Below are 23163 nucleotides of genomic sequence, written 5' to 3'. Positions count from 1 at the left end.
GAAATCTCCATTATATAAAACAGTCATGAAGACAGTAGTGTACACAACACACAATTGCAGATTTTAACCTTGATTCTAAATGACAAAATGCTTAACAAGAACATTGTTTTGTATGCTGAGAAATCTATGCTTATATCCTAAAACTTCTAAAATCGAAACCGTTGCTTTTATAAAATTCTAAAGCAATACATCACGTTTGATTCTTAATTTGGGGGATTGAGTACAGAAATATATTGTCGGGTAGTATCAGCCGGGTTAACATATATAGGTTTTCCCCTTGTCATTCACTACAAGAAGAATGACTTTTGCAAACGGCCAAAACAAATTTTTATAGGAGGCCATCCATCACGTCTGCACTTAAAGGCCTGTGAAAATCGTGTATTTTTACAGGCGATGGCCGCCTGTGAAAAAGATTTTCGCAGGCGGCCTCTCCATTTTAAGCACTGGTCATGCGTCCTCTAGGCGGAAAAAAAAATCCCTCACCACCCCACCATCGGGTTTAGATCCCTTACTACTATAATCCAATAACAAATTACAAATTCTTTATCCATTAGACAAATCCAATCACTGGCATGCAGATATCCATACATCATACTCAAATCCATAGCACTGACATGCAGACAAACATAAGTCAATACGTAAACAACAAACAAAAACATTTGCTGTCATCGCAGCGTGTGCCGATGAGAGGGTCATCATCGCAGTGCCGCCCACTTGGGCCCTCTTCTGCCACCACGTGCCTCCTCTCTACCACCCTTTACTGCTGTAGCCGCCACCCCCGCCCTACCCCTCTGGCCGAATCTAGGAGGGAGAGGAAGGGAGGGAGGGGAGAGCCGTGCCGCCGCACCCTCTTCCGCTGTGGCCACCACCCTCCCCCTTTGGCTGGATCTGGGAGGGAGAGGGATGGAGGGAAGAAGGGAGGGGAATGCTATGCCACCTTCTGCTGTGGCCATTGCCGCTTCCCTGCCCCGTCCGGCCAGATCTCAGATTGATAAGGAGGGGAGGGGAGGGCCGCGCCACTACCATCTTATGTTGGGGCCACTGCTGCCGTCCTCCCTCTCCGGCCGGATCTTGGAGGAAGAGGGAGGGTAGGGGAGGGCCATGTCGCCGCCACTACCCTGCCCCTTTGGCCAGATCAAGGAGGGAGACAGAGAGAAGGTTGTTGGTATTTCTTACGTTCACAGATAAAATCTGCAAGTGCACGGATATACCGCTGTAGCACTTCACCCAGAAGTTTTCCAAGGTATCGAATTTCTACAGGGAACATGTGTGTTTAGCTATTCTTCAGGCTCATCCAAGGATACAAGATAAATGTAGATCAAAGGGTGGATAGGATCTTTTAATGTGGTGCAGGGTCGATTAGAAAGCTTAACTTTAATCCTATTGCTATGCTTCAGGCACTGGCTTGCTCATTGCTACCAGAACGCGCTCTACTCCGTACCCGGACAGGGAGGACTACGGTGATCTCAAGAGCTGTGGACACCCCGAGTATTATACCATCCAGTGTCCAACGCGACCACCACATACTATTGGAGAAGTGGGATCCATACACGCATAATAGCCACTCGTCCTCAATGTGTCCATGATCACGGTTGACAACCTTCTGTTATAATAACCGAAATGTCGAGTAGTGAGCGCAAGACATTACCGTAAGATAGCTTGCCAGTCCACTCTGTCATATGCCCGTCAACCACTTGAAGGTGGTGACCAAAAGCATACCCCAGTGACTCGATCCAAAGCGCTATCCCCGATTATCTCAAGCGATCAAAACCCGTTACTCATGCTTAGCTAGTCCCCAGGAATGCGACTAGCCTCACACTTTCATCGCAAGCAATTAATAAACATAGCAAGTACCATAATAGGGTTAAAGTGCAGCGAGGTACATGACACAAAATAGGGTCCGAGGTCCCAACATACAACACATAAATATTGCAGCGGAAGTCTCATCTAGATTTCATAAGCAAAAGATAAAACCGGTGGTGCCAAACTCCACTAGGGCAACCGACCGGGCAAGAGCCAAGCTGCAAGAACTAGTCACTGCCCTCACTGCCCTCGGGAGCACAGTGACCACACAAGAAACGCAGCTCAACGTCGGGATCCTCACCTGAAAATGCAGCCAACGGGTTAAGTATAAGATTGTACTTGCAAGTCTTACCCAAACTAATAAATATACAAGAGGAGAGAGAGGTATGCATGATTCTACCTTAAAGTGTGGCTCTAGGTTCAATATTTACATAAAGCTAATTTTAGTTGGCAAATAACAAGTTAAACACAACTGGAAAAGCACAAATAGTAACATTTTAATTTATGGACAGCAAGCATATAAATCTGAAACTGACAAGTAAATGAGCACAACCGGTGCTCTCATCATCAACAATGGGCAACCATTGCCCAAACCAATATGGCACAACATGCCAACATCACCATCAAACATAAACCCATCCATATTAATCCACATTTGATGCTAACATGAGTGAGATACACATCAAGCAATGTTCATAACCGAGGACGCGGCTATTCGAATAGATTATACTCTGATCAGAGGTGTACAACTGGACTCACACGAAATGAACAAGGATCAAAGCTACACACCCTGTCGAGTGCGTTACGCGAGTGATACAAGCTCATTACATGCCTTTCCTAATCCCACCCCAACCACCTATACCACGCCGGGGTTCCCGACGACTCAGTCACGTGCGTGCGTGGTGTAACCAAGGCGTGCGCGCCACGCGGGAGGCACCCTCGGCCAACATAGGCACCCGAGGCCCTCCAAAGGGCTACCTGCTCTCACGTCTCTCCAACGTGGTATAAATGATCACAGTAGAACTAGTAAAGGACAAGCCGGTCCCAAATAAGGCATGTGGTAAGTACCAAGGGTGCTTGAATAGATGTCAAAATGTTCGGTCCTTAACGACCTAGACGGAGCTACTTGCATCAGAGGAAAACCAACCTCCCTTCATCACCCTATCACCCGTCCAAGTCCAACAAATTTCATCAACCATTGTTTAGTGTAAGTGCTCAAGTTTTATGCCCATCACTACAAGTTTTCTATATTTCACAAATAATAGTACTGTCCATCCTTATAGTTCTATTAGCACTAAGCATGGCTAAGCATGAATGAAGTAAACATCCCAAATATTCCCATCCAGGGGTAATGAACTATAAGGGCAGCAATATGCAAGGAAATAAATGCATAACCAGGATCTACCTACATACCCAAATCCAACAATATTAATAAGTAGCCAACCCATGCATATATATATATATATATATATATATATATATATATATATATATATATATATATATATATATATATATATGTATAGATTGCAAACAAAACATTTTTAGAGAAAGCATAGGTTCTATATGCTTAGGTGCTTGCCTTGCTGCTGAGATGGATCACCCTCAACCTCAGGGTACTGCTCGTCACACTCTGGAACATCCTAATCTATCGAAAAGAAGCAATATGCAAATAAGAACCAAATAAATATGTGCATGCAACATGATCAGCAACTCAAGGCAAAAATACAGCGGGTAGGAGGTGTACTAAAGCTAATTTTGGTTAAAGAATTATCTCACTTTCAGCCATGGTTTAGGAGCTACAAAAATGACAAGCTATACAAGCTGAAAAATGGCAGCTCTGAAAATAATTCAGACCTTCCCTAGGGCATTAATAGCAACCTGCATTTCAAATCAAGATTTTACTAATGTGATTATTCTTAGCTGAAAGAGCACACAACAATGTTTTTTTTAGAAAAATTTCACATTGGATTTTACGATAGGAATAATTTATTATGGAATTTCTAGTAGCTAGGTGATCAAAAGGCACAAATAAATTATTCGCAGTTTTAGAGCCAAAACCAGCACATAAGTGCTAACTTTTTACCTTGAAACAATAAAGAGCACACTTCTATGGGTTCATAGAAATTTTTGATCAATCAAAAAGGATTATATAAAAATTTTCTACATGGTTCTGAAGTTAACACAAGAGGAGGTCATTTGCTAATAAAATTCTGAACGGGTAGTGAGAATATTGCTGAAATCAGCAACACTTGAGATTGCTTAAGATGGTGCTACCCCACAACTGAGCATGCAAGTGGAACTACAACACAAGGATACAACTGACCAAGGTGATGCACAGTAGGATTAGAGCAAACACCCATATAGAAGGAGATTGATTGTTCAAGAAAAATTGGTGCTAGGTTGATAGGAATAAACTAAACACAATTCAAGTAGGGGCTGCTGGTAGATCAAGGTAGAACATGCCACGGCCTTGTTGCTAAACTAAGAACATATTGCAGGCAATGGCAAGGTTAAAACTCACCTATAGATACAATTAAATGGAGATTGGGGCTGCTTCCACCGAAATCAAAAGAGATTAACACCGGATGAGCTGCAGCCACCTCCTAGCTGCAATAATGGAGGTGGACGACCTGTTGATTGTTGCTATAGATGTTCAACATGAAGGGAACTAAAAAATATGCACCATGGATGGCAAGGAAGCTCAGCAAATGGAGGGAAACAAAATCATGTTGCTGCTGCATGTTGCAGCAGGCTGAAACCACCACTCTCTTCTCCTATTTCGATCTCCCACAACTCTCCATGCATGTGCAAGATGTTGGTATGGATGAAAAGCTTGGATGATGGGGATTGCTGTGGTCTAACATGCAGAGCTTGAGTTTGGGTTCTTAGATGGGATTTGGGGAGGAGAAGTGAGCTGGGAGCTCAGCTTGAGGAGGAAAAGAAAGAACAAGCAAGGGAAGTGAAAGGGGAGGAAGAAGAAGGGGTTTTCCTCTGCCCACCTTATGTCCTGAGGTGGGAAGAACGCCCAAGGGTGGGTTTTGGGCTAAAGAGGCACCCAAGGTCAGTGACAAGTGGGCCCAACTTGGGGTGAAAACGGAGCGGATTCGGACGGATAATAGCTAATACCATATCCTAAACCATATTTTCTAAGCGGATGCGGAGCGGGTGCGGAAGGCGTGCGGATGCGGATGCGGATGCGGAGCGGATTATTTCGGACATCGGATTCGGTGCGGAGTCGGTGCAGAAACAGACAAAAAATTGTCGGATGTCAAGTTTGTATTCAATCCATACAACAAGAGGGCGGCAATACAATTAGCCCCAATACGATAGCAAAACATCATTAGTTCACTATGTTCAGTTCAATAGTAATAGTATAACTATAAGTGTTCAGTTCAATAGTTCACTAGTCAAAATAATCCAAGATACATCCATGATCCATCAAAAACATAATATAAGTGTTCAGTTTAATAGTTCACTAGTCACTGCGTTGCTTAAAATGTAAAAATAAAAGTCATCGGCATGAGGCAAGCCATACAGGCATACAGCAAGCATAGAGTAGTAGAGCACGCTACAGTGCTACACGCAGCCTGCACTGCTGAGGAGGAGCGGCGGCGGCGCTTGTAGCCTGCAGTTGGCGGCGGCGCTAGCAGCCTGCAGCCGAGCAGCGGCGGCGGCGCTAGCCGAGGAGGAGCAACTGGTGCGTGTTGGGAAGGAGGAGCGGCCGGCGCGTGTTGGGGAGGAGCGGCCACCGCGCAGGATAGCCATCGCAACGCGCTACTCCAACTCCTCGACTGGCAAGTGGCGGCTGAGGGACGGCACAGAGAGAGAGCCAGAGAAGATAGGGATCTGGGGGAGGAGGAGAGGATTAGGTTAGGCCGGGTTGGGCTATTGGGCTAGCTAGGTGGGCCTGAAAGTTGTTGTGTGGCCTGAGATTTGCGGATTATCCGTCAAACAGTACATCGGATAATCCGATTAAAATATCGGATAATCCGCATCCGTTGGATATCGTTCATACCACATCCGCATCCGCATCCGCATGATAAAATCCGCATCCGCATCCGTATCCGGCCGGATATCTAAAAACCTTACCATATCCTCACATCGGACGGATTCGGAGCGGATCGGATCGGATAATATCCGCTCCGTTTTCACCCCTAGGCCCAAGTCATGGTGGTCTAAGAGGTAAGGGCTGGAATAGAGGTGGAACAAGAATTTGGGCAGATTTCAGGAATTTTTAGCAATTTTACACCTCTTCCACTATGACACCCAGTTAGTTCAAGAAATAATAGTGATAGAATTTTATCCTTTGGTGTGGAGATAGACCTGGACACCTAGTTTCCATTTTTCAAAGTTTCACTCAAAAATTCGAAATATTTTAATTCTGGTGAAAAGATGAAATTGGTTAGGCTGAAAGTTGGTTTGAATTTTTAGGAGGCCTAAACAGAGAGTAAAAATTCCACAAAATTTATATTTGTTGGTGATAAATAAACCAATATTTGAATAAATTATTACACATGTACACTTCTGTTCAAGTTATTGTTCAAATAGAAGTGGTTTCAATTTTACCAATTAGAGTTAATTTTGTTATCGCCTATCATCAAATTGCAATATAGTAAATATGAAATCTAAAGGACAACAAATGCACTTCTAAATACCTGGTTATGAATCTAGGGCTGTTACAAGGGCTGTCACTACCTCTACACCAACCTCTAACATACTGTGTAATACGCAGCAAACACTAGTAATTAACTATCTAGACATCATGTCTATGCAATTATGTACTACTCTAACGTTAACTAAACACTAAAGTAATCACTATTTCTTAATGAACAATAGTGAACAATGATCTAGTAAGCTAAATAGGAACTAACCAACAAATATACCACACAAGATAAATCTCAATTACTTAAATAAAATATTCTTAACTACAGCAAAGTAATTGCTAAGGCAAAATAAATAGAGAGAGTTACCGACAACTCTGGAACTCCTCCAACTCTTTCGTCCCTTATTCTAAGCATACATGAATGCAAAGAGCCTCTTATTATCATGGCTACGGATAAGGCTTACCTCTTATCCTATGGCTTACGGAACATACGAGTATGGTATATGTTGGTATTTCTTACGGTCACAGATAAAATCCGCAAGCGCACGGATATACCGATGTAGCACTTCCCCTACGGAGTATTCCAAGGGTATCGAATTCAAGGAAACGTGTGTGACAGGCTAGGATAGAGAGGATTTATGTTGGCAGTATGGCATGAGGCCCTTCGACCAAACCTGCCGAAACCGTGCGACCAGTAAGGATTCAAGCCTGAGACATCAAGATTAGTTGGGGCGAAGCCCCCATGGCGAAGACTATGGAGCAAAGGCGGCGAAGAGCGGAGAATCGCGCGGGTACCTCGCAGAGCCAAAGACCTCTTGGGCGAAGGGTGTAAGACAACTTCGCCATAGCAAGTTTGACCTCACAAAGGCCCATGAGGCCATCCTAGACTATCAAGCCCAGTGGCCATTGGGCCAACGATCGCCTGACGGCCCGTTAGGAGCCCATGTACCTCAATTACACTGTATACCCATGTAAATGTCCCTTTCATAAGGGCAACCATGTAAATTCCCCTGTATAACCTAAACCCTAGTAGTAAGAACCTGTAATGGGGCCATAAATAACCTCCTAGGGCCATGTAACAGGGGGATCCAAGGAAAAAATTCTCAATTCAATACACTTTACTTCCTTTCCAACCACTGTTGAGTAACCACGTCTTTCGACGTATGCAGTTGTCGTTTCGACAACAATTTACTAGTGAGAAACAATGTCTAGGGAAAGCTTAACTTCAATCCTAACGCAATACTTCAGGCACTGGCAACCCGCTGTTCCCAGATGTCGCTCTACTATGTACCCGGACAGGAAGGACTTAAGTGCTCTTGAGGGCTGTCACCACCTCTACACCTACGTCAAGCGTGCTGTGAGATACGCAGCAACCACTGTAGATTAATTACCCAGACACGGCGTCTACGCAATTAATAACTACTCTAGTGCCAATCAAACACTAAAGCAATCACTATAAATGGATGGACTATAGTGAACAATGATCCCGTATGCTATTTAGGAACTAACTAAGAGATAATTCTCACGAGGTAAATCTAAATTACTCAGGAAGAATATATATTGAATTCAGAGTAATAAACAAAATAAAGGAAATGAGAGAAGATTACCGACAACTCCGGAATTTTTCCGACTCCTACTCTACTCTTTTCCTATTCTAGTATACAATATAGTACAATAGAGCTTCTTATAATTTAGCTCAAGCTTGGAAGTGTGTGTTGAAGTGAGTGAAGTGAGGTCCTTATTTAGATTGTGAGAAGGGGAAATGTCCGAATTGCCCCGCAACCGTCATCAGGGAGTGATCTGGAGCGTCCATGCCAAAACCTGGATCCAACGGCGCTCACCAGGGTTTGGCCGAACCTGGGCTAGGCCCCCCTGGCCTGGCCTTTGGCCTGGCTCCTCTCTTGATCCTCCTCTACCCATTCCTCGGAGTTTTGGGCTGATTTTTCGATATTTTGATGAAGTTCACAACCCATCCTTGTATGGATACGTAATTCTCCTCACTTTAGTCTAGATTTCCTCCCAACCTTGGGGTTTATCTCCTGCATACAAATATACACCAAACTTGTGGAATTTGTGAGATTAAGCACCTATCACTATGTTGGGTGTTTTGTTATCTGAACTTTATGCAGATGTTGGTAGTATAGAATTGTTATTTAACAGCCGCCAATAGTATACCATCATCCATACGATATACTTCCGTATGTGATAAGGAAATCTACAAGATATGAAGGAAAATATCTTCACAGGCAGGTGATTAACAGAGTACTACTCGGAGATGATTGGGTTTATTCTATATCATGCAGTGTTCATTGTCTCCGGGTTCTAGTTGGAGACTAAGGTAACTCATGGTATAGAAGACCAACATAGCGCCAACACACCCACCATAGTTTACGAAGCCGGTGGACGCGAAACCAGATTCGCTAGGCGATCTCATCGAACCATCTCGACAAGGGTCTCACCGGTAACGCCGGATTCATCTATTCTCTTTGTACTATGTGGTTTTCCATATCAATCTCATATAAACTGGACTAGGGCTATTATCTCACGAGGGGCCTAAACCTATATAATCTTTGTCTCTATCTGTCTTGATATCGTATCGTGTAGATCCTCGTACCAACGTATTTCAATACCCTATTTATCAGGTCTACGTGTATCCCCCGTCGACAGTTATAATTCAACTCTACATTTTGGTGCGTTGGGAATGAGGGAGGAGAGGAGTATTTATAGGAGGAGGTTTCTTGGAAGGATGGAGATGCTCCACGGAATTCAAAGGGCATCTTCCTTCTCTTCTTGCCATGTGTCCTTCCAGATGACGGTTGCAGCGCAGAAAACGGTCACAGCTGTCTAAGGTTGGTAATTACCAATTGGTGGAGTTTGAGGGCCAGTTGGGCTGGGCCTAGGTCAGCCAACCCCAGGCTGCCCCCCTGACCTACTTCTTCCTTCTAGGCCCTGGCATGTTGGTCCTCTTTAATATTTCTCTTGAATTGACCCATTTAATTATGATCATGTTGGGCTTGTGGGCTCAAAACTCCATGAGCTTGGATATAGAAGTAATATTTCCCTCCTTCATGTATAGTTCATCTCAACTTTGGTAGTTTGTCACATGCATTTAAATATACACCAAGAATCATGGAAATTGTTAGAAATAAACCCTACCACTATGTTGGATATTTTATATTTTCAGATTTATGCAAGTATTGATGGCATTAATTTGGTATTTAACAACCGTCAACAAAGGGCCGAGCCACATTAATCAACATGTAAACAACAAACAAAAAACAATCGTCATCGTCACAGCGCCATGCCAATGAAGGGGTCATCGTCGTAGCACCGCTTTGTTGGGACCACTACCATCACCGCCCTCTACTGATGTAGCCGCCACCGCCGCCCTCCCTCCTCCGGCGAAATCTGGGAGGGAGGGAGGGGAGGGTTGCGCTGCTACACCCTCTTCTGTTGACGCTGCCTTCCTCCCAACTCTGACCTGATCTTGGAGTGAGGGATGGGACGGTCGTGTCGCCGCACCCTCTTCTTCTGACGCCACCTTCCTCCCAACTCCGGCCAGATCAGGGGAGGGCCGCGCCACTACCGCCTTATGTTTTGCCCGCCGCCGATGCCGCCTTCCCCTCTTCGGCCAGATCTGGGAGGGAGAGGGAAGGAGGGAGGGGAGGGCCACGCCTTTGCACCCTCTTCCTGCCGTCGTTGCTGCCTTGCCACTCCAGTCGGATCTGGGAGGAGAGGAAGGGGAGGGCTAGGCCACACCGCCGCCGCCTTCTACTGTTGCTGAGGGAGAGGGAGAGGAGGAGGATAGACAGAGGAAGAAGGAGAGGGGAGGAGGAGAAGCAGAGGGACTTAGGCTATGCGGGGCTAACTCTGTGTTTTCTGGTTTTTAATACCGTGAACCAATTTTGCATGTAGGCCTCATAAGGCTATACCTAAAAAGTTGATTTTTTGCGTGCAGAACCTTAGGAGGTCTGTCTGTGATAATATGTACATCTTGGTAAGCGAACGTCTTAAGGATTCATCCGCGAAGATATATTTTCATAGGCGGAGCCATAAGTCGTCCGCCTGACAAATTTATTTTTGCGACATTTTCACGGGTGGAAGGCCATCGTATCTCCCTGCCCACGACAATGCAGGCGGCTATTTGGAGGTGAAAATTTGGCCTGCTTGCGAAGTACAATGAGTCTCGCCTTCAAAAATCATTTCTCTAGTAGTGATTTCTCTGTAGCGGCTAGAGGGCTGGCTGTAGTTAACTAATTACCCAATAGGTACTCGCTCAGTCCTAAAATAAGTGCAGTTTTTACGGTTCATGTCCAACGTTTGACCGTTCGTCTTATTTTTTTTATGATTAGTATTTTTCTTGTTATTAGATGATAAAACATAAATATTACTTTATGTGTGACTAATTTTTTTAATTTTTTTTATAAATTTTTCAATTAAGACAAACGGTAAAACGTTGGATACGAATATCCACAGCTGCACTTATTTTGGGACGGAGGTAGTACTGATTAGCTAGCTCAAGGGGGAATTAAATAAATCAATGATCAGCTCGCAACAGCCCAAAAATAAAAACAATTACCAATACCGTACGGAAACATAGAGGAGCACATGCAGAGCTAATGTAATGGAGTAATCCTGCAGAAAAAAGGACTCAAAAGTAGCTGGTCTATGGTAAATTGGGGAGCGAACATTGAGCTTGGCAAAGCGTACATACATATAGAAGTTGTCCTCGACCGGGCCGTACCTTCGATCGGGCACAAATTAACGAAATGACAGGATCGACATGAGGGTCTACCAGCACATGGCAGAAGAGATGAGACCGATCGAAAGGCCGCCTCACCTCAGTACCTCACATCGCATCGCAGGCATCTGTTAACAAACACTGTACTGTACCCTGCCCCGACAGCCGTCCGACCAATGTCTGCACAGCTGTGTGTGATCGGGATGTGGAAACTCCGTACCATTTCATTTCAGCATAGATAAAAGCAGCCTCCAGTCCAAGCCAGCCAACCCAAGCTTCATACATTTTTCACCTTTAGGCTATTTTAAAAAACTTATTATACAAATAGATATATTTTTTTTAAAAAAATCTTATTTTAGGAATATATTTTGTTCACAGCACCAACGTCATTGGCACAGTACTCACGGCGCTAATAATGTTAGGGCCATCCCCCTCACCTCTTAGTGAAAGTTGTCACTCATGTCGTTTGATTTTTTTTTAAAATGACCTATTTGTAATAAAAAAATTATTTGGAATAAAATATATTTACAGATAGGTCCTTGGCGACAATGACACTGTCACCGAAGATCTATCTATAAATATTTTTTATTACGAATAGGTACTTTTAAAAAAAATACAAATAGGTTCTTAACATCAACGGCATTGGTGTTGTTATCTTTACATCGGTGACTTAGCTTCTGCCGGGGTTAAGAGAACGGTGCCAATGCTATTGACGTCGTTGTGTTGGACACGTTGTCAATAGTGTTGGCGGCATAAAAATGGTCTATTTCTAAAATAAGATTTTTTTAGGGATCTGTTCGTAGAATAAATATTATAAAAGACGAAAAGGCGAAAATTTTCTCCCTGATTCCAAATTTCATGGTGAACTGACGAACCATTCACACCTTCCAACAATTAAAGATATTATGGATAGTGGGCTCACCATGCTCAGAGGAGTGTACACTCTACAATTGATGGATTCCAGCACAATTTATTTTTCTTGACTTAGAACTCCCAGTAAGGTCACTCAGATCTGTGGTCCTAATAATGGCTGTCTTATTTCTTTTTTTTTTAGGTTAATTTGGGTCTGGGGTTATATATAACTAGGTGAAACCCTTTCACCTAGCACACTGTTGTGAAAGTTTAGTAGAATAATAAGTATAAATAATAAGATGGCCAGATGACATAAGTTTTTATAAGTTGTTGTAGTTTATAATAATTTAAATAATATATAGAATGATGATCCAAACATAAAAATATGGTGACGTGGCTTTATGAGAGAATAAAATGAGAGATAATTTGGATCATAGATTAGTTATCTAACAGCTACAAACAATTAATGTGATATGGCTTAATAGGAAATTAAAGAGAGAAATAACTATTAACTAAATAACAATGAACAATATAGTTATATAGAATATTGTAAAAGATGATGGAGATATATCTTGAAATAATATGTGAATCAGGTAGGATGATGCTTTAAATTCTTGCATTTTAAAGCTTTAAAATTTAATAAATTATATAGATAATATAATATGCTTATTATATGAGGTCTAAGCTGTAATAGTTGTTAGTCAATAATGATGTGTGGCATTTTTACATGTTGAGTTTTAGGGTGCAGTGGGTTATAATTTATTGATAGGATTTAGTACAAAACTTTGTGGCTCTTAGCATCCTTGAACGATGCCGATCTGACGGATAGTAGTAGACAACCACAGCGTGCCAAGCTGATTATGGGGGGTCCTTTTCGAGGCTGTTCAGATTGTAGTCAAAATAAACCTTACTAAATTTTAGCAAGTTGGTCATATTACCGAAATTTTGGCTGGATTTCTTATGTTTTTACCGAAGTTTGGCAACAAAATAATTGTAGATATTTTTTTATAACTTTATCAAAAATTAGTATGGTTGAAAATGGCTTCAATGTAAACAGCCTGCCTTATAGTAAACCAGCCTCCTCCTCTTCCTTCTTTTCGATTACAGAAAACAAATGAAAGGTCGGCTGCATCCAGTATTAGCATGCAGCGCTCTGGCAGAAAAAAAAAAGAGAAGGCCAGGACAGGTTTCTCATTGCCATAATTTCCAGTGAGGCTAATTTAATTAATTTGTCCCCCAAGAACGTAGTCCAATTCAATACGGGTGGATTGAGCACATATGTCACAGAGAATGCGGAAAAGCTATCGCGCGAACGTTCGTGGAAATTGGTTCACGCGAACGCCCCTTTTCCGGATCGCTTCTGTATACTAACTGATTAGATTGTTGTAATTTCAGATCACCCACTAATTAGATTCTGGAGATATAAAACATGGGTCTTGTAGGCCATAGTAGTTTAAGTTGACATCTTTATCTTATTTTTACTTTTTTGTTTCTTTTGTGAAATTATTTTTTATTCTAGTTTGTTATTTATTTTGTGATCACAAAATATGTATTCATTTTTAAAACATAACACAACAGCAAAATTTATCTTTGAATATTTTTTTCACTATTATTTAGGGAAGGAATTTTAAATCATATATAAACTTTACATGTGGAAAGTTTACATGTGTAAAGTTTACATATAAAATGTTACTGAAAATTACTATGCATAAAGTTAGTACATGTAAACTTTATGCGAATAAAGTTACATGTATAAAATAGAATTGTTTATGTTAGATTTTAGTCTAAATGAGAAAAGAAAAGGCCCGGATATGCTTTAGCTAGCTAGTGGGCCCGGGAAGATTTTGCATATGCATAGGCTATTTGTGGGCTAGAGCAACTTGTGAGCAAGAGGAGACACGCATTCGCTCGACGCGAACAGTCGCTTAGTAGACTCACCCTACAGAGTGTGTCTGATCAATCTGCCTATTCCCTACTTATACTGTTAACACCCATATTTCATATCTAAATTTAGAAAAGACCGGATTCCCTTCACGGGCCGATCAAACCGCCACCAATGGGCTGGTCGGTCAGATTAGCAGTGTAGAGCCGGTCTGACCGGCTGAGTACGAGTCGATTTCTGCCAGGTCTTGGGTTTTGATTCTTGCATGAGGAGGTATTTTTTGAGTTCTAATTGGTCTCTACCCTGAGCTTGATATGGAGGAGGTCCAGTAAGAGGCAAGACCAAGCCCTTTATAAGGATCAAGGCCAGTTCAATTGGACAAATGATGTATTTTTAGCGCAATTAGCCAATTAAATTGTTTTTTCAATATCACATCTACTTTTTTTTGCCTAATTCTATCTTTGTTTCATCGTTCGCCCACGAGATGGGGTGTTTATTCTTTGTTCCATCTAAATCGGCTCCGCTAGTCGGTTTAGTTCTAGAAAACCCATTGTAACATACCCGAATTTTAGGATGAAGAAATTTTCGTCAAAACTAGTTGAAAGGAAAGTTCTCCAATTTTGTGAACCAAAAAATTCCATTTTAAACCTAGGGGAAGTTGACCTAACTCACGTAAGTAAATAAAATTTGAGAGCAAATTAAAACTTTTTCATTTATAACCTAGGACAAAAAAAATGTAAACTTATGTGTAAGCATGCATATTCTAGATAAACAACTAAACCATTAGGGCTTAGTGCTAGCTAGAGGAAGTTAAAATAGGAACCATACACGTTAAAATAAATCAATATGGCTAATGTCAATTCCCACAAAACTATTTTGGCCACCCATCTGAAGACAAGTCATGAACATGGAAGTGAACAAATAAATTAACTCGATAAGTATTCTCTTAATTTAATACTAAAGTAAACTTATACATAAATAGGTAAGGAGCCTGTGACATATGTAAGGTAAACTGTAATTCTAAAATATCAACATCACCTCAGGTTAAGTAGAGTCCAAATAAAACTTTCATAAATATTTACATTCATTTAGGAAAGGGAAACACATATACAAAGATAAGTCTTGCTAATTATCTAAAATAATTTGAGCAAGACAAAAATCATGGAAAAATTCATGTAGGCTCTACTTAACATATACAACTCACTGTATTTTTGGTGCAATTTAATAACTAAATTTGATACCTCAAATGAATCAGTCAAACCAGTCAAATAATAGACTGAATATAGTTCTTAATCGGTTAAAACCATACCTAACTAAAATGTGCATTTAACTGCATGTAAGTGTATAGCGAAAATAATTTATCCAAATACTAGGTTAATTAACATGAATAAATATAATTTTTCCAGAATTTATCTTCTCTGTTTAGGTCTCCTAAAAATCCAATCTAGCATTTAAATAGCCCATATTTGTCTAATTTCTGTGAGCAGTCTACCCATTATTTTTGAGTGCAACCAAATAAAATAGAATCTAGGTGTAATCATCTACCTCCAGTAAAATCAACACTAGATAATTTGGTCTACTTATGAAGCTACAAAGTTAGAGGAGAAAATAATTCCAAAAATTAATCTAAAAATCAAATTTACCCAGTCTTCTACCCATCTCTCTCTCCCTAGCCTAGTTTCCATCGAGTTAGCCCCACTTGTCAGTGCCTTAGGCTAGCTTCAGCCTTGTCCATCACTTCCTCCACCGTCCACCCGAGAGAGGGAGATATTGAGCGAGCCGATGCATGGCCACAACGTGTCGTCGACCTCGGTTTCCCTTGTCTCGCTCTCTTCTCCGCCAGTCTGAGTCGCCATTCTTCACTGTCCACCCCTAAGCCGAAGAAACCCAGGGAGAGAGCTCCAACTCTCCCTCTCCACCTCTCTTTCGTTGTCGGCCGCCGAAAAGGGGGACGCCGCCGATCGCCAACGAGTCGTCTCCATCCCTATCTGATTCACGTTCTATTATCTTCTCTCCATGCCGAGCAAATCCTCTTTTGACTTCATCTTGTTTCGTCCACTGCAGCGACGGGAACGCGACCTCGTCTACGGGAGCTCTGGAGCGCGCTCCAAGCGCCGCCGCAGCCGACATCGTCGCCGTTCCGACCGCTGTAGACCGAGCCAAGCCGAGCCGTCACGCCAACGCCTTCTCCTTGAAGCCCTCCTCAAAACCCCTCAATAATCCCAGGCAATGGCGCAGCAAGTGCGGAGATCGGCCACCGTCTTCTTCACCTCCGGTTGCCGTCGCCATTGTCGTTTCCGCCTCCTCCGGTGAGCCATTGTTGGATTACTCACGCACAAACCATCCCTGTGACCTCACAACCCTCGTGCATGCCTTCCTATAGCAGCTCGTCGTCCCGTTCGAGCCGTCGCCGTTCACCCGCAGAAGGACGCCGTCGCCGGGAGGATGCGCGAGCCGTTGCTGTCACCAAGACCCCGGAAAACTTCAACCTAACCCGCGGTGAGCACCCTAGAGCCTGGAAGACCACATGCATGCATCCCTTTGAGTACATCCAGTCTATAGCACGACATGCACCACCACCCGAAAACTTCCTCTGCTCGGACTCGCCGCTGGCGCTACTCCGATGTCTGCTGTCTGAGAAATGTATAGGAATGGAATCGCAATAGCATGCCCTTCATTTTCTATTTTGGTCGCAACCCCAACGGAGTCACCGTTTGTCGCCGACACCGGCGAGCAGAGATGCCGCCCATGGCTGCTCTGCTGCTTATCGAATGGGAAAAGGAGACAGGGACCTCGTTTGGAGAATTTAAACAACTATAAGGTTCATTATGTAATGTTTCCACTCAATGGCATATGGGTCTAGGACTGCGGGTTGATTTCCTGAAACACTAGGGGCCTTTTTGCATATTGGCCTGAGACTGACAGTGCACCCCTAGTAACAAAATCTGAAATTATAAAAGAACAGTAACTAAAACTTGTAAAATCCATATAAAATTAAATATAGCTCATTTTAAGATGATTAAAATTTCTGTGAACTCAACAAATTGGGAACTTTGATGGGAATAAAAACTTGCACTCACAGTACAAATTTAGCCTCTAAAATTTATCCAAGTTAAATCACACATAAAGCATGCACAAACTTATAAAATGCATACAAAATTCATTTCAACTCATTTCAGAGCAAACTTAATTTCTACAGATCCACCAACATGTTCTCTAAAAAAAGTAAAATAAAACATATACACATTTTACATCAAATGCCTCTAAAACTATTATCTTTAAAATAACTAGTTTTATATAAGCTGAACTTTAGAAGTTCATATAAAATTCATCTTAGATCCTTTTTGAGTAAACCCAAGTTCTGTAGAATCACCAAAACATATACTTCCGTGTTATAAAATAAAATTATACACCTACTGTGTAATAAAAGCCTTTAAGTATTTATGTAAGTAATAACCAACATCGAGCAACCTTTAATTTGTAAAATTTGTAGAAAATTCATCTTTAGTCCAAATGGAGTGAACTAAGTTTCTATGAAACCAGCAAAGATTGAACTTTTACCTAGCAAAGTAAAATATGGCACCCTCTGTGCAGGTTACAGCTCAACTTTAAATTTATATAGGATAGGTGCTAATCACATAGTATTGATTAAGCAATACATATATACAAATGCATATAGAAACACACTCTAGCTATAATGAAACCCAAATAAAACTTTTTGGACCAATGAGGGCATAGATCCATCCCCTTCCACCAAAACTTAGCAAACTTAACTCATATAACAATTTCTAGGTTGGTGTGTTAAGTAACTAACATAGAACATCCCTAATTATAAAATGTGTAGTAAAATAATATAAACTCTAAAATTATGAACTAATATTAGATTAGTTAACTAAAATACTCATTTTATACATCACTAGCTAGATGAGGCAAGTTCTGGACCTAAACCTCTAAAGCCATGAACCTATATAACACTATACACCTATAACACGTTATAACTTGTAAAATACATAAAGAATTCATATTAACTCCAAAAATTGTGAAACCAAATGTGTTAGTCTTAGAAAACACATATGTTCACTCAGCAAACATAAACTTAATAAAAATCACCTTACAACAGCATTTCACAATAGTACCTAAATAAATCCTACACTATACCGATGAAACTTGTAAAATTCATAACTCTCAAATGAAATGATATAAAATAGAAATTCTTTCACCTAAATTCATTTTAGACCAGTACCTATCCACTGTGCATAAATCATACATTTTAGAGCATTTTGGATTTTTCGCATATTTCGGTGTTTAATTGCATAACGTGTACTTTGTATAGATGATTGCTTAATCGGTGAAGAAGTGATTTAGGTGCTGACTTTTTCCAGTTACAAGGTAAGTCCCACCTCCCTCTCTTTGATCACTTTAAACCTATGTTTTGGAGGTTATTGAAAATGTTTGCAAATCTTGCATGCCGATTGTACGCTAATAAATTAAAATTTTGTTAAACTTGTTAGACAAACTCCTATTATTTGCATTATCACCTTAACCCCACATATATCCTTATCCATCATTCCTAACCTTAGGAACAATATGACTATACCATTTCATATATGAGTTTTGGAGTCACTAGGTTACTATAATGCTTAGCCATGCTTAGAATGGTCTTCCTTATCATTATGGGCTCATTACGAACATGAAAATTGATTTTGAAATAATCTGGACAGAACTTTAATACTTGTAATTTTGATAAATAAAATGATGGAAAACATGGATTTTAGGTTTGGGCCTCAAGTGGTGCACATATGGTGATTACTTGTGTACCGATAGGGGGAGAGTGCGCCCAAACCGACCTAAGGACTTCACTCAATGTCAGTTCATTTCGTATACAGTACAACCACATGTGCTAGTATGGGATAGCCCAAGCTTAGTAAACTATTTATGGTTTAGCCTTACATTCTGGTAGGTCGGTGTGTATGAGTTCGGATAACTCAGAGGAACTTCCTATTTACCCCGGCGTGGTAGTTTAGGTGACTAAGTCTGTCCAATACAATGGTATTGTGCCACGTGGGTGGGTTCCCGTTGTGTCCGTCACCACGGCGTTAAGTTTAAGGCGTGGGCCCGCCACTTAACGGTTCTAGGTCATATAATGGGTATGGCTTAGGATGGAGTAACACGTATCGTGCTGGTGTAAGGCTAAATCATGAATTTTGGAAAAGCTTTGTTGTGAGTAATAAATCGGGTACTTATGTATCGCGTGCCATGCTCTTGCATGATTATTATTTCGCATCATGTGGGTAAAGTGTACAAACTCTGCAGAGTTAAAACTAATCGATTAGCCGTGCTCGCGGTCATGAGCGGTGTGTGGATATGTGTTGAGTATAGACTTGTGTTTATTCTTCTAAATGCTGAAATTTACCTTCAAATTGTGATGAAATTTAAGAATGAACTCCTTGCTGCCATGGATGGCAATGAGGTGTATATTTATACATGACTAATGACTACTTTGATGCCCATATATGTCAAGTACTAGCTTGCTGAAATTTATTTGAAAGCAAATCTGATTTGGAAATGTTTTATGCAAATAAAATTTGCTTTATGCTAAAAAGAACCATACTATGCCTTTCTTGATTATATGTGCAAGTAGGGTGTTAGGCTTGTCTTGGTGCTTGCCAGTACATTATTTTTAATAATGTACTAACTCTTATAACTCTTATTGTTGAATTAACCTTTTGCTTGCAGGTTTTAGATTTAGTCTTTGAGTGATGCGGGTAATCGACTGATTCTTCTAGGACTTGAACTTAATGGGGTAAACCCCTAGTCGGTGTGCTTGTGGATTGGGTAGACAAGCTTCCGTTGTTCTCTCATATATCTATTTGGCTGGTCGGCATATGTAATTATTAAGTTGTTGTAATTCTTAAGTTTCTTTCATCTTAGTTGTGTTTGCTATGTATAATCATGCTTAAGATGAAAGTGTGGATCTAGTGCACATCCTAGAAACTAGATTCACATGAGTATGAGTTAGGAATATTTGAGAGGTTGTAGATCTTTAGCCATTTTGTCAAGTCTAAATCTCCTGAATGTGTAACACATCTGGTCGCCACCTTCGAGTGGTTTGACGGGCACATCTCAGGCTGAAGTTGACTGGCAAGCTAAAGGTCCAGCAATGTCTCTAATATTCCTGTCTCGAGACGTCGGATGTTTCATTGTGATTGTTTGATGACTTAAATTATTCACATCATCCCTCAATTATAATGGAAGGTCCGGAGAGCCTACGACACCCATTCCATTTAGTTTTTACTAGATTGAGGTGGTTGGTTACTCCATATCACTACAAGACGTTTTGATGTCTTGCTCGTGATTATTTTCTTGCAAAAAAAAAGTTGCCAACAGATACAAACAAAAACCTAACCACTATCTAGTTTGTGAAGTAGTACTAATCACTAGATACACATAACCATGGAGGATTGAGTTTCAATAGCCAAGTAATAATCCATTTTGTTCGTATTCATTTTCAAGTGAGTCGGGAGTTCTAAAACTTGTTTATTGAATCGACCAGTAATCATGAAGTACTGTACATCCTTTTTTTTAAGGGTACGTACATCTTTTCGTTTAGTAGTTGGCATATATAGTTTGTATAAATTTACAAAAAGAATTCCAGGTCGATCAATATCAATGCCTGCAATTTTACTTCACCTAGGAAGATTTTCACACCACAAGTTATTGATCCCTATAAAACTGAAATTATAAAGCTTGAATATAGGCATCGGAGTTGTTTTGCTTCTGCGCCAGGTTTCTTCTAATACTAGCATGCAAAACTGAGGTTCAGTCGTCGTTGCCAATGGTAGTCTACCGATTTTTTTATATATAATAATTAATAACCCCGTAATTAAATATCTGGTAATTGCGTGCAAGTAATTAGTAAAGTAGGATGGACGTTGTTTTTGTTAGCGTCCAGATGTGGACGCTATTCTCTAGAGCGTGCAGGTCTGAACGTTATTGTGAACAGCGTCCACCATACGAGTGCAGTCGAACCGTGCCAAACCGGCCCGAACGTATCCACCTAAAACCAATCAGCGCCGAAATAACTGCCGTTCCCTAGCGACCGCATCCTGCCCTCCTCGGCAATCCCTCATCGCCACCGGCGGGCAGCAAAGGCGGCGCAGTATTCGTCACCAATCGCACGCGGCTAGCTGACGACACGCCTTGCCACGAAGGACTCCATCAGCATCGCCTTTGCCTGTGCGGCTGACCGGCTGTGCCGCCGGCAGCTAGCACACACTAGAGATTCATCACGCGAGTATGTATTCACTTTCATCTCCATTGATCATATTGTTGAACATATATTTGGCATTAAATTTCTTCCAATCACAAGTTTTCCCTCCTACGTGCTTGACTTTTCGCAGCCTACGGAGATCAGCCTCTCCATGTGGATGAGGTAGTAGAATCATTTGTTTTCTTTCAAATTGTCTCATTACCCTATTAGGATAATGGAAATCCACTACTCAGCCTTCTTCTTTGCAATTGAAAGAAATCCAATATTTTCTAGAGCTGATTGGTAAAGTGGGTGGTAAGGAATTCCATGGTGATGACGCCATATATTCATGGAACCACTAGGCTGTATGCATGAAAACATAGAACAATTACTTAAGGAGATTAGCATGAATAGATGAGAAAAAAAACAGATTTCAACAGGTACGGCAAACTGAAAAAATACTCAGATTTTCTTCAATGGTAGATATTTAGTGCTGGCCATGAGGCACCATAGTAAATCACTGAACTGATCACGCTATCAGCATTTTTTTTATAAGCTGTAATCAATGTGAATTGCTGAGAATTTATATTACCAATGAAAAGATATGGTGAATGTAAAAATGTAATGAGCAATTCAGTATTTTGGAAACAACTCCCATGACAAATCTAATATAACTAATTATGTATTTCTTTAATCCACATTATCACAACAATCAAGCATACTAACAAGATGGACATATATAGGATGGTATAATCACACATGTATTACGGAAAGAACTGACTATGCATGCAAACAAACGGCACTTACACTACACGTGGAGGCGTACGGCGGAGGAGACCACCTGGGAATGGGATGTGTGGGCAAGTGGCAGTGCCGGCGAACCCCCACAAGCGTCTGAGGCAGGCGGCGTTGGTGGACGGGTGGGCATCGCCCTCGCGCGTGGAGGAGAGCAGCGGCAGCGGATGGGCGGCGCTGCCGAGAACGAGGGCTGCGACGGCCGGCACCTTCGTGCGATTGGACGCGCAGCGGTGGCGGATGGATGGGCGACGCTGTTCCGCGCGTGGAGGACTTTCCGGGCAGTGGCGTCGCCAAGAACGGTTCCTCTTCCTGTTTTTCTTTTTTTTTCCTTTTTCATTTTGCTTCTGTTCATACTGGGACCGCCGGACCGACCTAGGCGACCGGTCATATGCTGGACGTAGTTAGCCAGAGCGTCCAGCTCTGGACGATTTTACAAACAGCGTCCAGATGTGGACGCTGTATTCTTCAGCGTCCATCCTATTATTAAAAATCCCAACTTTGATTTACCAGATATTTAATTATGGAGTTATTAATTATTATATTAAAAAAATTCGGGGTAGTCTAGCTAGGTTAATCTTGGTGGGAGAATGCAATATTACAATATACACTACTTATTTAGCAAATTAAGAGATGTATGTATGGCTAGTATACTAGTAAACTATACATATAGTAGTAGAATATACCAACATGGAAATACATGTTTCCTATCTGTCGTGTCTGATGCAAGAGCAGACACAACGACGCTAATACTGTTCGTCCAATAAGAATCCATGCCATGACGTACTGACATGATTCTGCTCCTCTGTCCAATGTGAATACCAAATGTTTAGGATTGAAGGACTGGCACTGTAGGAAAACTCAAAGAAAAAAAAAACATTGCGGAAATTATTAACTAATGCTGGTGGAAGATGACAGACGAGGAAACAGGAAGGTGGAAAACAGAGGAAGATGGGAAAAAGAAAAGGAGAAAGAAACAAAGAGGAGGAAAAAAAGAGGGTAGGTAGGGAGATTAAGAGAAGAGACCTTCTTAAAAAGTAATGAACAGATGGAAAATTTCCCAATGAATGAAATTGAAAATTTTAATTTTAAATTCTTAGTTATGGACTAAAGAAACTCCAAGGAAAATGCGAAAACTGAAGAAAACATGATAACACAAGAAGAAGAAGAAGAAGAAGAAAAAGCGGACAACTGAAAATCTATCTATCTATCTATCTTTCTATCTATCTATACCT

The 23163-nt window shown here is 41.2% G+C and overlaps 2 long non-coding RNA genes across 3 annotated transcripts; one reads left to right on the top strand and one right to left on the bottom strand.

Annotated features, from left to right (window-relative positions):
* Positions 1–3391: 3391 nt before the first annotated feature.
* On the bottom strand, positions 3392–4760 carry LOC127760488 (uncharacterized). The gene is made up of 3 exons (XR_008015086.1): positions 4490–4760; positions 4328–4436; positions 3392–3451 (listed from the first exon to the last, which is right to left on the bottom strand). It is a non-coding gene; the product is annotated as an uncharacterized LOC127760488 (long non-coding RNA).
* A 10912-nt stretch (positions 4761–15672) lies between these two features.
* LOC127766402 (uncharacterized) lies at positions 15673–20662 on the top strand. Of its 2 annotated transcripts, none has more exons than XR_008016238.1 (4): positions 15673–16193; positions 16271–16383; positions 18218–18273; positions 19621–20662. It is a non-coding gene; the product is annotated as an uncharacterized LOC127766402 (long non-coding RNA). The 2 variants fall into 2 exon arrangements; XR_008016237.1 differs by having other exon boundaries at positions 15674–16193; positions 16268–16383; positions 19621–20659.
* Positions 20663–23163: the final 2501 nt, after the last annotated feature.

The sequence above is a fragment of the Oryza glaberrima genome, chromosome 1 (assembly GCF_000147395.1).
Source record: "Oryza glaberrima chromosome 1, OglaRS2, whole genome shotgun sequence".
Taxonomy (NCBI): domain Eukaryota; kingdom Viridiplantae; phylum Streptophyta; class Magnoliopsida; order Poales; family Poaceae; genus Oryza; species Oryza glaberrima.
The sequence above is the reverse complement of the archived record's forward strand: the minus strand, read 5'-3'. Positions and strand labels throughout refer to the sequence as shown.